Source organism: Bombina bombina, chromosome 8, assembly GCF_027579735.1.
Source record: "Bombina bombina isolate aBomBom1 chromosome 8, aBomBom1.pri, whole genome shotgun sequence".
In the NCBI taxonomy this organism is placed as follows: domain Eukaryota; kingdom Metazoa; phylum Chordata; class Amphibia; order Anura; family Bombinatoridae; genus Bombina; species Bombina bombina.
The window spans coordinates 208,921,577-208,937,052 of NC_069506.1; the positions used below are offsets into that span (position 1 = coordinate 208,921,577).

Below are 15,476 nucleotides of genomic sequence, written 5' to 3' on the forward strand. Positions count from 1 at the left end.
ATTTTATAGCAGAATTACCTGTTTCGCAACAATACAATACGATCATGGTAATAGTTGACCATTTAACAAGACTGGCACACTTTATCCCTCTTAAGGGATTACCGACTGCTATAACCACAGCCAAAGTATTTCTTGAACAGGCTGTCAGATTACATGGACTACCCTCTAACATAATTACTGATAGGGGTACCCAATTCACCTCCTCTTTCTGGAGATCCCTATGTAAGTTGTTAAAAATAAACCACCGTTACACCACTGCCTTCCATCCCCAGACAAATGGGTTGACCGAAAGACTTAACCAGACTATAGAACAATTTTTACGTTGTTACATCTCACATCTGCAAGACGACTGGACAGTATTTCTCCCTATGGCAGAATTTACATATAATAATTCAATAAGTGCCTCAATCAAAATGTCCCCCTTTTATGCAACTTATGGTTATAACCCTAATACCATAACTCTATCTAACAAAACAGTAAATTCACCCACAGCAACAGAATTTTCCTCCAATCTTCAAAAAAGATTGCTTTAATTAAAGAAACATCTTTCTGAAGCCAAAGAATACCAGAAAAAATATTATGACCAGAAACATAGAATAGGACCCGAATATAAAATTGGGGACTTAGTACTCCTTTCAACGAGAAATCTTAAGCTTCATGTTCCCTGTAAAAAATTAGTGAACCAGTTTCTGGGACCTTACCCGATAGAACAGGTGATCAACTCCAATGTGGTCAAGCTCAAGTTACCTAAAGATTACAGGATACATCCCGCCTTCCATATCTCGTTGTTAAAACCTTGCCAGACTATGTCTTGCACTTTGGATGACCCTCCACCTCCCATTGTGGTGGATCATCAGGATGAATTTGAGGTGGAGTCGATACTCGATTCCAGGATACATAGGCACAGACTAGAATATCTCATTAAATGGAAGGGTTATGGTCCTGAGGATAATTCTTGGCACTTCCATTCTGAAGTACATTCACCCCGATTGGTGAGGACTTTTCATCGAAAATACCCCCTCAAGCCGCACCTGGAATCCCCGGGGGTAATTTCCTGAGAAGGGGGAGATGTGATATCCCTTTAAGACTCACTGCCTAATAGTACTTCCTCCCTATTTAAGGAAGTACTATTACCTCACTCAGGGCCTGAAAATTGAAGTGGATTCTCACTATATTGTTCTCTCTGTGAACAAGTTACTTGTTACCTTTGTATTTCTGCTTTCAGGTCCTAACATTCTCTGCTTATTGAAACTCCAAAGCCTCAGCTGCTGCTTTGCTTTGGAACTTTGTCTCTGACCGGAATTCATCTCTGGATCCCTACGCCTACCGGATCTTCATCCACACGCAAGCCTAAGTTGTGCTCACACAAGCGGTTACCGGATCACCGCTACCAGCACTTCCCTTGTCAGCTCTCATCTCAGCGGTACTACCGCTCTCAACGCTACTTGCTCTGTCGCATCTGAAGGGATAGGATCCGCTCTCCACGCTCCTTTTGGTATCGTTACTTGCTAAAGCAGTATACCTTTTTTAAGCCTCTTATAATTGACTTACAAGTGTGTCTCTCTGAGTTAGGTATTTCTTCCCTGAATTAACCTCCTCTTAGCTGGGGCTAAATTGCGTGTTTGCTTGGACTGTATATATTTTAAATAGTATGATTGTGTGAGTGCGTGAACTTCTTGCTGACATTTATAAGAACATATATTCTGGATTAAACTCCTGCAAAGTACTTCCTGCACAACAAGTACATGAAAGCTACTCTCTCTATATATATATTTTCAAGTACCAATTTCTCATATATTCATTTTTGCTACATTGATTATATTGATTCTATTTGTTTTTTGCATCATATTCAAATTCCAGTTTCTATCAATTCATATGAGATTGCTCATTCTTTATTTTCAATTACAAAAGTAAAGTCTCACCTTGTGCAAGCTGGTAAATCAAGACATTTTTACTTGCTGTGAACAAGAAAAGAGCAACAAAACCTTTATTTTCAAAACATTAGTAATTTTCCTTTTAAAGTGAGTGTGTTCATCACAGTTGTCCTTTTGGAATACCCTTTTTAAGGTGGTGAGGGTGACATGAGTCTGCTCTTAGAAGTGTATTTCCTGCTATGTCTTTTCTATATAGCTCTGCAAGAATTAATTTGTCTTCTACTTTCAGTGTTACATCAAGATCATTTATTTGTTTACTTTCTAGCTGGTAAGTGAACTTCAAGTTTAAGTGATTGGTATTGAGGAATTTGACAAATTCCTCTGCTTCTCTATCGTTTCCATGCCAGATAAACAGTAGATCATCTATGTATCGGGCATAGAAATCAATGTGTTTACTGTGAATATTATCTTTACCAAAAATGAATGAAGCCTCGAACCAGCTCAAAAATGAATAGGCATATGAGGGGACAAATTTTGCCCCCGTTGCCGTGCCACATACTTGAAGATAAAATTCAGAGTTGAATTGAAAGAAGTTATGTGTGAGTAGAAATATATATGGTTAATGCCTGTCATGTACAATACAATACAATACTGCATCAACTCCTGGCCAATTGGTTGTACACCGAACCACCGCTTCCACTGCAACATGTAATCTGGTACAAAAATCAATATAGGTAGAAGTGTAGGAGGCTCACAGGCCCCTGAAGTCAAAGATGTAAATTGTACAAATAATAATGAAATATCACATATATACATGGTTCAGCCTGGGTTTTGGCACTCCTGTGCCCACTACCCCAAAGACTGTATCCTTATCAATCAAAAGGAGGATTACAACCCCTCTTACCACTGATGAAATGGCCAGAAGGAGAAATAATGGCATATGTTTCTATTGTGGAGCTACTGGGCATGTAATATCCTATTGTCCAGTGAGACCCCCTAAGAAGTCTGTTCCACGGTCTCCACCTCTAAATCCTGAGTCATCAAATGGACAGGCTACAGAGAGGAAGTCAAACTGTTATCCCACTTCAGATTCCTCTGGAGATGAACTCTGCATGGGTTCTATTTTACATCCCCAATTTGATCAGCCTAGGACTGCACCTTTCAAAGACTCTGATTCCTGTGAAGTACTAACATGTCATCCACAGAATCCTAGTACTATGAATCCAGAGATGTTCCTACCAGATCCAGCTACATTCTTATCTTTGTGCTTTCCAGAGAAAATTTCTAACTATTCAACCATTGAAGAAGATACTGATTCTGGACACTGGAGGGACAGTGCTTCAAACTGCTGTGTGGTTAAAAGGTCCTTTACCACCTCTAAGCTCAGACCCACCTCTCCAGAACCTACAAGCCTAGAACTGCACAGAAACCAAAGGTCAGTCCTGTTGGGGCCCTCTATACTAATTCCAGTCCCCAGAATCCTCTCCTGAAGAGCCCTTCAAAAAAGAAAATACCCCCTGATTGTACATATGCCTCTGATGGCACGTATTAAAGATCTGGTGCTATATAAGAATGATGGGTCCGCCCAGAGGTCGTCCTTGAGGAGGGGGTACTGTCATGGTTCAGCCTGGAATTGAACCTGGGACATGTCTCTATTTCTGCTGCTGTTCTTTCCCAGCCTGTTGTTTTACCACTATGCCACCAGATGGCTTGATCACAGGAAAAGAATATTGTGTTTTTCTGTTTGCTGCAACTTTGGCTCTCTGGCTCCACCTGCCTGCCAGCTGAAACAAATCATTTAATCAGCAGCCTGCTTTATCTGGGATGTTTGTTTGCAATTCTGGGCCTTGATATTAAGAGTTATACTCTGAAAGACTCTCTGCTCCTGTTTCCTGTGTGAAATACAGATTTGTTGGATTTCCTGGTTCCTGATTTCTGCTACAATTACAGACTACTCTTCTGTATAATCCCTTGGCACTGTGTTTCATTTTTGGATTGATTTCCTGGCAATTGATCTTGCCTAAAACTTTCTTTCCTAAGGACTGACTCAGGTACTTTTGCTTGCTTGTTTCCTGATACTACAAAGTTCCAATTTGCGGTCTATGCAAGTATCCTGTTTGTTTCTACAAAGTTCCAAATTGCAGTCTATGCAAATATTCAGTTTGTTTCTACAAAGTTCCAATTTGCAGTTTATGCAAGTATCCTTTTTGTTTCTACAAAGTTCCAATTTGCAGTTTATGCAAGTTTCCTGTTTGTTTCTACAAAATACCAGTTTGCAGTTTATGCAAGTTTCCTTAAAGTACCAGTTTGCAGTTTATGCAAGTTTCCTTAAAGTACCAGTTTGCAGTTTATGCAAGTTTCCAGTTTGTTACAACTGTGTCCAGTCTACAGCATATGCAAGTATCCTGCTTGTTATTACAAGGCCCTGCATTCCTGCGTGTTATTACACAGTTTCAGTCTTCAGCATATGCAAGTATCCTGTCTGTTATACAAGCTCTGCTTTCCTGCCTGATACTACACAGTTCCAGTTCTACAGCATATGCAAGTATCCTGCTTGTTATTACAAAGCTCTGCTTTCCTACATGTTATTACACAGTTCCAGTCTTCAGCATATGCAAATATCCTGTCCGTTACACAAAGCTCTGCATTCCTGCCTGTTATTATACAGTTCTACAGCATATGCCTGTTATTTCACTGTTCCAGTCTACAGCATATGCAAGTATCCTGCCTTTTATTACAAACAACTGTATTCCTGCCTAATACAACAACCTATAGACTTTTTCTTATCTAATTGCATATCTCTACATTGCTTTATCCTATAAATAAAACCATCTCCTTTATTTCCTAAAACCTTGTACCTGTTTAATTATGCCTAAAAGGAAAGACTCATGCAGACAAAACACAACATTAACCCGAAAACCTGACACCTCTGCACAAAAGCTCCTTACTCCTGAACCTGCTCCCTTGCAGAGTATGACAGTTAAACATGAAAAATAACCTTGTCTGATTTTTCTGGGTAGTAGGGAGAAACTGAAGAGGTAATGGGGAAGGGATGGAGTTATGTGGGAAAATAGGAAGGGATGATCAGGGTGGGAAGGGTCAATATCATCCAGTAATCAAGATTTATGAATTAACTGTGGCGTTGGGTGCCCATGTAATATCATAACATGCCCCCCAATCTGCCCAAATGAGTTTGAATAAATCTGACTTATTTAGGGTGTAGAATATACCTTTCTCCATTGTATAGATATATGCCATGGAAGTTAGAATCATAGGCCAACTTGGAGGGGACGTGTTTTTCCATGACTTGGCAATTGCCGCCTTGATCACGGTTAGGAGATATATACATAGATATGCCTGGTGTTTAGGAAGAGTGTAGGTACCAATATGAAGGAGAGCATTGGAGGGGGTCTTGAGGAGGGTTATACCTAGTCCAGACAATACACAAAAGCATGTGTTCCACAGGGGAATAAGTTTGGGGCATTCCCACCAGATATGCAAAGTGTCTCCTACCTGACCACAGTCACGCCAGCACACAGGCGAGACAGACCCGTACATTTTAGCAAGTCTAGTGGGAATATAGTACAAGTGCGTCAGCAGCTTGCAGTAGGTCTCAGATAATGTGACACAGCGTAGCGCCTCTTTAGTAAGGATTAGAGTAGATTGCCAGATTTGTAGGGAAATGGTAGTGTTGAGGTATAGCTCCCATTTGAGCAGGTGAGGTAGTTTATTTTTGCAGTCTGTGTTGCCTATAAGGGAGTAATGTAGAGATAGAGGTTTGTGTAATCTGTTGCCCTGTTTCCATATGGTTTCCCACAATGTGCCAGGGCGAGACAGTTCAGGTTAAAAACCCCAACTGGTCAAAAAGCTTTTCAGTCTAGTGTGTTCGAATTTCATATATTGAGATATTGGAGAGTCATCTTTTATTACTTCTAGAGTGTAGAAACGTGGTTGTGAAAGGGAAGACCAGAGGTCTTAGACTACCTTTATTCCTAGTTGTGTCCACTTTTGGGGGTGGGAGTTGGGAAGTCCCATAGAGGTAACCGGGGAGGGGTGTGGAGCTATGTGAGGATAATGTCTGATTTTGTCCCACATTCAAAGATTATAGGGTTAGTAATGTTTAAGGTTCAGCGAGAGTGGGGGAAGGGGGAATTCAAATTAAATCTGATAGATATGTGTGGTGTGTTAACGAGGCCTGCTCTATAGTTTTCCATTTGCTGAGGGATTTTGTTGCCCCCCACTGTTAGACGTGTGTTAACATTGCCCCTTCGTAATAGCAGAAAATAGCCTGTAGGTATTTTAATTTTTTACTTGCAGCCATTTGTACTGTGTTCAGAATATCTGCTTGCAGGTATTTCAAATATGTTTCAAGTCTCTACCGGATACAATCTAAAGTCCCATTCAAGCCGTTGCCTATAAGCATTTGGACTGTGTGTCCAGCCTTTGCCTACTGCCAGTTCAACTTTGTGTCCAATCTCTACCTGCTGGTTTTTTAGCTGTATATCCAGGCTCTGCCTAATGACATTTCAAATGTGCCTCCTGGTTCTGCCTGTAGTCATTTGAACTCTGCGTCAGTCTCTGCTTAATGCTTTCTTATGTGTCTATCAAGCCTCTGTCTGTAGGCATTGGAATTATGTGTCCAGTGTCTCCCTGCTGACAATTTAGCTGTCTCTAACCTCTGGATTCTTTTGAATTGTGTATCTAGCCTCTGCTAGTGTTTGGCAACTTATATTTATATAAGGCCTGCAGTCATCTAAACTTCTCATTTAAGATAAGATAATAAGCTTATTTTAGTTAGAAATGTATAAGTGTAATAATGTAAATTTGCATAAATATTTATAGATTTATTGTGTGTTGTATTAATTTGTTTTGTAATTTTCCCTATGGTTCCTGCACCCAGACCTGTCTGGGGTTAACTGCCTGTGACTCTGGGGACAGCACAGCTTCCTGTGAGTGCCAGTGAGCACCCAGGTCTGGGCATGTTGCAGGGTCATTGGATGTGTACCCGGTCCGGTCTGAGAGTGCAGTCCTCTTCCGTGTTTTGTATATGTCTGGGGTGATTACATAAGCATGTTCCCAGTTTGTTGAATTGAGAGCTTGCATTGTGTGGCTGTTTTAGGGTCCCAGGTTTTTGAAAGGGACCTTAACGTGGCACCTAGGCTTGTCCCATTTGGCCAAATGCGGCAACTAACCCTTCCATTTTTGCTTTTAATCTTAGCTGAGAGCTTGTAAGTGAGTGCTGGACTTTCTCTGTGTGTTCTATTAATTTGTTTTGTAATTTTCACTATGGTTCTTGCAGGGTCATGGGATGTGTACCCGGTCCGGTCTAAGAGTGCAGTCCCCTTCTGTGTTTTGTATATGTCTGGGGTGATTACAGCTTATTATTATTGAGCTTGTAAGTGAGACTTGGACTTTCTCTGTGTGTTGTAGATAGATGATAGATAGATAGATGGATAGATTGATAGATATGATTTTAATTTAGAAACCCTACACTCAAATTACAGTCAGAATACTAAGTGACGGGGCCTTAAAAACAGTGGCCAAACCAGCAAATTGTGTGAAACTGTGCTTCCTATTTCTTTATAAGTAAAACACGAAAAACATATGCAACAACATCACACTCAAGTCTTAAATTCATGCAACCTCTCTATACGTCCCTGAAAATCCCCTCTTCATATAGACTTCCTTGTCCTAGTGCAACATTGTAACTTCATTAACTCATTGAAGACAGATCAAATATATATTATTCACTATAATGTTTTAATGCGGCCACACAGTAAGAGAAAATCACAGCAAACGGACTTGGAAAATAACAGGCTCAATCCAAAAAAATAGCAAATAAAACCAAAGCTATTTATTCCATGATAAAAATAAATCAATTCCATAGGTGAACAGAATAATAGAATCAAACACGTTTCGTCATTAATAACATACTTTCTCAATGACTCATAGATGTAAACACTGACTAGGTAACTTATATAGGGTATGAAAACACCCCTTTCACATTAATTACTTTTGCCTAGATTTAGAGTTCTGCGTTAGCCGTCAAAAGCAGCGTTAAGGGCTCCTAACGCTGCTTTTTACCGCCCGCTGGTATTTAGAGTCAGCCAGGAAAGGGTCTAACGCTCACTTTCCAGTCGCGACTTTTCCATACCGCAGATCTCCTTACGCCAATTGTGTATCCTATCTTTTCAATGGGATCTTCCTAATGCCGGTATTTAGAGTCTTGGCTGAAGTGAGCAGTACACCCCCTACCGACAAGACTCCAGCCGCAGAAAAAAGTCAGGAGTTAAGAGCTTTATGGGCTAACGCCGGTTTATAAAGCTCTTAACTACTGTGCTATAAAGTACACTAACACCCATAAACTACCTATGTACCCCTAAACCGCCTCACTCCTGCCTCAAAAAGCCTATAATAAATAGTATTAACCCCTAATCTGCCCCCCCCCCTAACATCTGCGACACCGAACTTCAAGTATTAACCCCTAATCTGCCGACCGGACCTCGCCGCTACTCTAATAAATGTATTAACCCCTAAAGCTAAGTCTAACCCTAACACTAACACCCCCCTAAATTAAATATAATTTTTATCTAACGAAATAAATTAAATCTTATTAAATAAATTATTCCTATTTAAGCTAAATACTTACCTGTAAAATAAACCTTAATATAGCTACAATATAACTAATAATTACATTGTAGCTATTTTCGGATTTATATTTATTTTACAGGCAACTTTGTATTTATTTTAACTAGGTACAATAGCTATTAAATAGTTATTAACTATTTAATAGCTACCTAGTTAAAATAATTACAAAATTACCTGTAAAAATAAATCCTAACCTAAGTTACAATTAAACCTAACACTACACTATCAATAAATAAATTAACTAAACTACCTACAATTAAATCAACTAAACTAAATTACAAAAAAAAAACACTAAAAAAAAAAGATTACAAGAATTTTAAACTAATTACACCTACTCTAAGCCCCCTAAAAAAATAACAAAGCCCCCCAAAATAAAAAATTGCCCTACCCTATTCTAAAATAAAAATTTAACAGCTCTTTTACCTTACCAGCCCTTAAAGGGCTTTTTGCGGGGCATGCCCCAAAGAAATCAGCTCTTTTGCCTGTAAAAAAAACATACAATACCCCCCCCAACATTACAACCCACCACCCACATACCCCTACTCTAACACCCACATACCCCTACTCTAATATCCAATCAGCTAATCAGATTGAGCTTGCATCCTATTGGCTGATCGGAACAGCCAATAGAATACGAGCTCAATCTGATTGGCTGATTTGATCAGCCAATCCGATTGAACTTGATTCTGATTGGTTGATTCAATCAGCCAATCATATTTTTCCTACCTTAATTCCGATTGGCTGATAGAATCCTATCAGCCAATTGGAATTCGAGGGATGCCATCTTGGATGACGTCACTTAAAGGAACCTTCATTCGTCGGTAGTCGTCGGGAGAAGAGGATGTTCTGTGCCGGAGGTCTTGAAGATGGAGCCGCTCCTCGTCGGATGGATGAAGATAGAAGATGCCGCTTGGATGAAGATGTTTGCCGGTCCGGATGTCCTCTTCTGCACGGATAGGATGAAGACTTCTGCCGCTTCGGATGTCTTCTTTTAGTCCATCGCTGCTCGGCTGAGTGAAGACGACTCAAGGTAGGGAGATCTTCAGGGGGGTAGTGTTAGGTTTTTTAAGGGGGGTTTGGGTTAGAGTAGGGGTATGTGGGTGGTGGGTTGTAATGTTGGGGGGGTATTGTATGTTTTTTTTTACAGGCAAAAGAGCTGATTTCTTTGGGCCATGCCCCGCAAAAAGCCGTTTTAAGGGCTGGTAAGGTAATAGAGCTGTTAACTTTTTATTTTAGAATAGGGTAGGGCATTTTTTTATTTTGGGGGGCTTTGTTATTTTTTTAGGGGGCTTAGAGTATTAGTTTAAAATTCTTATAATCTTTTTTTTTTTGTAATTTAGTGTTTGATTTTGTAATTTAGTTTAGTTGATTTAATTGTAGGTAATTGTAGGTAGTTTAGTTAATTTATTTATTGATAGTGTAGTGTTAGGTTTAATTGTAACTTAGGTTAGGATTTATTTTACAGGTAATTTTGTAATTATTTTAACTAGGTAGCTATTAAATAGTTAATAACTATTTAATAGCTATTGTACCTAGTTAAAATAATACAAAGTTGCCTGTAAAATAAATATAAATCCAAAAATAGCTACAATGTAATTATTAGTTATATTGTAGCTATATTAGGGTTTATTTTACAGGTAAGTATTTAGCTTTAAATAGGAATAATTTATTTAATAAGATTCAATTTATTTCGTTAGATAAAAATTATATTTAACTTAGGGGGGTGTTAGTGTTAGGGTTAGACTTAGCTTTAGGGGTTAATACATTTATTAGAGTAGCGGCGAGGTCCGGTCGGCAAATTAGGGGTTATTACTAGAAGTTTGGTGTCGCAGATGTTAGGGAGGGCAGATTAGGGGTTAATACTATTTATTATAGGCTTTTTGAGGCGGGAGTGAGGTGGTTTAGGGGTTAATACATTTATTATAGTGGCGTCGAGGTCCGGTCGGCAGATTAGGATTTAATACGTGTAGGTAAGTTAGCGGCGACGTTGGGGTGGCGCATATTAGGGGTTAATAAATATTATGTAGGTGTCGGCGATGTTGTGGGCAGCAGATTAGGGGTACATAGGTATAATGTAGGTTGCGGCGGTGTACGGAGCGGCAGATTAGGGGTTAATAATAAAATGCAGGGGTCAGCGATAGCGGGGGCGGCAGATTAGAGGTTAATAAGTGTAAGGTTAGGGGTGTTTAGACTCGGGGTTCATGTTAGGGTGTTAGGTGCAGACTTAGAGAGTGTTTCCCCATAGGAAACAATGGGGCTGCGTTAGGAGCTGAACGCTGCTTTTTTGCAGGTGTTAGGTTTTTTTCAGCCAAAACTGCCCCATTGTTTCCTATGGGGGAATCGTGCACGAGCATGTTTTTCCAGCTAGCCGCTACCGTAAGCAACGCTGGTATTGAGAGTTGAAGTGGCGGTAAATATGCCTGTACGCTCCCTTTTTGGAGCCTAACGCAGCCCTTCAGAGAACTCTCAATACCAGCGTTATTTAAAAGATGCGGGGGGAAAAAAACATGCGTAGCTAACGCACCCCTTTGGCCGCAAAACTCTAAATCTAGCCGTTTGTTAACCCTTAACATCCTAATACGGCATGGCTCTTCATTGTCAAAAAGATAACTTATTTATGTTAAATCTTTGATATCTCATATGTTCTTACATATATTTGAACATCAAAGAAAGTTTGAGATATTTGTTTAGACAATACATAGTTTCATGTTTTCAATCAATTTACTTGTTTGTTATTAATTCCATAATTAAGCTACTTTAAGTATACTAACAGATAGCAATAGAAACAGGGCACAATACATATTTCTAAATTGAGAATTTGTTACGCCGTTTATTTGAATATTGTTCAGTCCACAAATAGCTCTATATCCCATTCAGAGTTTAATCCAGCTTGTATTCTGGTTCCTAGTTGAAAGATCTAACTGTAAGTGGATCATCGGGGTTAGTGTTAGGCTTTTTTTAAGGGTTTTTAGGGTGTTTTTTTTTTTTAGTTTAAGTTTTAAGGGCAATGCCCATACAAATACCCTTTTCAGGGCAATGGGTGGCTTAGGTTTTTTTTAGAATTAGGTTTTTTATTTTGGGGGGGTTTGGTTGGGTGGTGGGTTTTACTGTTGGGGGGTCTTTGTGTTTTTTTAAAGGTAAAAGAGTTGATATATTTAGGGCAATGCCCCACAAAAGGCCATTTTAAGGGTCATTGGTAGTTTATTGTAGGCTAGGGTTTTTCTTTATTTTGGGTGGCCTTTTTTATTTTGATAGGGCTACTAGATTAGGTGTAATTCTTTTTTTATTTTGGATAATTTTGTTTTTTTATTTTTGTAATTTAGTGTTTGTTAATTTTTGTAACAGTATTTTTTTTTTTTTGGTAATTAGATAGTTTGCAATTTTATAGCAGTGTTAAGATTTTTTTAATGTGTAGTTTAGTTTTATTTAATTAGTAGTTAGTTTAATTTTAGTTTAATAATATTCGGCTAGATTACGAGTTTTGCGGTATGAGTCAAAAAGCAGCGTTAAGGCTGTTTTTCACTACCGCTGGTATTACGTGTCTTGTAGGTTTAGGTGTACCGCACACTTTTTTGGCCGTAACGCAACGTAACTACTGCAGCTTTCCAAAAGTCCTTTTTCAATGGGACTTCTTTTGCGCGGGTATTACGAGTCTGCTGGGAGGGCAAAAAGCGAGCGGTACACCCTATACCGTCAAGATTCGTACCGCCACCTGAAAGTCAGTAGTTATGATTTTTATGCTACAAAGCCGTAACATAAAACTCATAACTAAAGTGCTAAAAAGTACACCAACACCCATAAACTACCTAATAACCCCTAACCCTTAAACCGAGGCCCTCCCGCATTGCAAACACTAAAATAAACTTATTAACCCTAATCTGCCGCTCTCAACATCGCCGCCACTATAATAAACATATTAACCACTAAACCGCCGCATTCCCGCATCGCAAACACTAGTTAAATATTATTAACCCCTAATCTGCTGTCCCTAACATCACCACAACCTACATTACTGTTATTAACCCCTAATCTGCTGTCCCTAACATAGCTGCCACTATATTAAAGTTATTAACCCCTAAACCTAACCCTAAGTCTAACCCTAACCCTAACACCACTAACTTTAATATAATTAAAATAAATCTAAATAAAAATTAATATCATTAACTAAATAATTCCTATTTAAAACTAAATACTTACCTGTAAAATAAACCCTAAGCTAGCTACAATATAACTAATAGTTACATTATAGCTATCTTAGGTTTTATTTTTATTTCACAGCTAAGTTTGTATTTATTTTAACTAGGTAGACTGGTTAATAAATAGTTATTAACTATTTACTAACTATCTAGTTGAAATAAATACAAATTTACCTGTAAAATAAAACCTAACCTGAGTTACACTAACGAGTGATTGGTAGGGGTAGGATAAGCGCTCTGGATGGAGCTAACCAAATAAAGTGATTAAGTGTAAAAATCTAACCAAAATAAAGTTAGTGAAAATAAATATATATGAATATATTTGATATGGTCAAAGGGACAGTTTACAAGTAAAATTGTTTACAAGTATTTCCATTAACCTTATATTGGCATTTGAATTAGTTTATTTAGCCTGTGGTATTCCCGCCCATCCTGAAAGTTTTTGGCCACGAGGCCAAGCTGTATTAACACAGCCAGTAGAAGAAATTACACTCCCAGTGGGGTATAGAAGAGATAAGGTAATAAATGTTAATTTTCCATTGTTCTCTCCAAGTATTGGTGATTGGGTTTATGGACAGATATAGATAAAGAAGCAGGTATATGTACACAATGTGATAAAGTAATGAGATCTGATTATACCTACAAGCTCAACCCATTTTATTAGGTTGTGGCTTCAAAACACAAAATCAGCTAATTCATATACACAAATAAGCCTTAAAAAAAGCAAATCTCATACAATTTTATACTCTGCAGCTGGTAAAAAAAAGTAATTGGAAACATTAAGGGAAAAACAATTTTATAGTATACTGTCCTACAAATAACGAAAAAATGAAATTAATTCATTTAATATATAATGAAGTATCAGCAGTATGCAAACAATGGTCAGCAATATGCAAACAATTTTATAAAATGATGATTTTAATATAACAATGCGGCATCAAATTTAAAATTAATTAAAAGATATCACTAATGATAAAGGAGATAGTACTAAAAAACTAGTAACCATAATTGCTAGCAAATAAAATTAATAAGCAAACAACCGTAGTATTGCTATTATTGGCTTATGACCTAGCGTATATATAGAGAGATAAAGACAGTGATTAAACACAATAATATTCTGTTAGTGTTACTTGCGTCTAAAAGCAAAGAAGGATTAGACTCTTATGGAGCAGTCCTGGAACCGGGACACAAGGCAAAGTTACAGACCCGGTGGTGTGTCCGTTAGAACTGGCTGTGAGAAAGATCCGTGGTTGTGTGACGTCACGTCACCTGACCTGTTTGGAATGGTCCAATGGTTGCCAAGAGGTCTAGATTATGTATCCGTTTGAAAGCTGTCGGCAGAAAAAACTTTGTATCACTCTACTGAATCGACAAAGTTACAAAGAGTATAGATGTGTCAACAAATGCTTTTGACAATGATTCCTTGTATCGGTTATTTCTGATGGTAGATGGAACAGCTAACTTCAGCAATGTTGAGTCCATAGATACAAACAGTATTCCGTCTGTGGATGTAGGAGCCTCCGGATAGTTTTGAATCCTCTGTCCAAGTGGTTTGTGCAGGAGGATATAGCAACAAACAATAACCTTGATAGTTAAAACTGGATACAAAGTGCAAGCACACAGGAATTATTCACATGTCTAACTCAAAGAAATGTTAGAAGATAGAGATGAACCTGTTATAAGTGCCAATATAAACCAGTAAGGAGATATTAATCGTTGATAATAGCATATAGGAAATGCACACAGGAAATTATTCATATGACTAACTCTAAATATATTGTAGAGATAGAGATGAACCTGTATAAGTGCAAAAATGGCAATGAATGGTGAGTAGTGCCCACCGATAGTAAGCAAATTCTACGCATTTCGGCAGACTAAACTGCCTTTATCAAGATCTTTTACAGCTCTTTTACCTGTAAAAAACAAAACAAAGACCCCCCAACAGTAAAACTCACCACCCACACAACCAAACCCCCCCAAATAAAACCCTTCCTAAAAAAACCTAAGCTCCCCATTGCCCTGAAAAGGGAATTTGGATGGGCATTGCCCTTAAAAGGGCATTTAGCTCTTTTCAGCCCAAACCCTGTAAGGTTAGGTTTTAGTGTAACTCAGGTTAGGTTTTATTTTACAGGTAAATTTTTATTTATTTTAAAGGGACACTGAACCCAATTTTTTTTTTTTCGTGTTTCAGATAGAGCATGCAATTTAAGCAACTCTCTAATTTACTCCTATTATCAAATTCTCTTTGTTCTCTTGCTATCTTAATTTGAAAAAGAAGACATCTAAGCTTGTTTATTAGTTCAGAACTCTGGACAAGCACTTTTTTATTGGTGGATGAATTTATCCACCAATCAGCAAGAACAACCCAGGTTTTTTCACCAAAAATGGGCCGGCATCTAAACTTACATTCTTGCATTTCAAATAAAGATACCAAGAGGAATGAAGAAAATTTGATAATAGGAGTAAATTAGAAAGTTACTTAAAATGTCATGCTCTATCTTATCACCAAAGAAACAAATTGGGTTCAGTGTCCCTCTATCTAGGTAGCTAGTAAATAGTTAATAACTATTTAGTAACTAGTCTACCTAGTTAAAATAAATACAAACATAGCTGTGAAATAAAAATAAAACCTAAGATAGATACAATGTAACTATTAGTTATATTGTAGCTAGCTTAGGGTTTATTTTACAAGTAAGTATTTCGTTTTAAATAGGAATTATTTAGTTATTAATAGTAGGTTTTATTTAGATTTATTTTA

At 38.0% G+C, this 15,476-nt stretch overlaps 1 pseudogene; it reads left to right on the forward strand.

The window, feature by feature from the left end:
• The first annotated feature begins 806 nt into the window (after positions 1 to 806).
• The window catches only part of LOC128638937 (C-X-C chemokine receptor type 3-2-like), a 38,812-nt pseudogene continuing 24,142 nt past the window's right edge, over positions 807 to 15,476 (forward strand).